Below are 720 nucleotides of genomic sequence, written 5' to 3'. Positions count from 1 at the left end.
GAAAGCTCAGGCAAGTCACTGCCTTTCCTCCACCATCTTGGCTCCACCCTTTTCATGTGTGTTTGTACCCAATACTTGGCATAATGCCTAAAACATAGTAGGCATGTAATGACTGTTTATTGACTGACTGAAAGGCCAATGTTTGGTTCTGGTGATTGATAAATATGTCTGGATTGAGATCATCATCATTCAACAATCTAGGAGTAGTGATATATATTGGTGGGAGAGAGGAATCATGGGGGAAAATGAGGAGAAAGTGGGCCTGTCAGATTAGCAAAAGCTTGGAAAAGACTGTTTTCCCATTGGTTGGTGAATGACTGAACAAATTGTGGTACATAAATGTAATGGAGTATTATTATATGGAATATGCAATGGAATACAATAGAATATTATCATAATAACAAATATGAAGATTTCAAAGACACATGGGAAGACTTAGGTACACGGGAAGTGAGATGGATAAAATAGAAATGCAAAAAGTAGAGACACATGATCTTGTTAATATAAATGGAAACAATACCAAAACAAAACCGAACTCCATCTAATTGTAGTGATCACTCTTGGCGCTGAAGACCAGGTGGGGAAACACCTCTCCCCTTTCAGTAGAGATGGGAGACTACAGGTATGGTATTTTGCTTACATGATCAGCTTTGATCAATGTATCATTTGCTTGGACTTACGTAGCCAACAGGACCCTCCTCTTTCAAGTTACTTTGTGGG

This window comes from Dromiciops gliroides, chromosome 3, assembly GCF_019393635.1.
Source record: "Dromiciops gliroides isolate mDroGli1 chromosome 3, mDroGli1.pri, whole genome shotgun sequence".
Lineage (NCBI taxonomy): Eukaryota > Metazoa > Chordata > Mammalia > Microbiotheria > Microbiotheriidae > Dromiciops > Dromiciops gliroides.
This window is presented reverse-complemented; position numbering follows the sequence as displayed.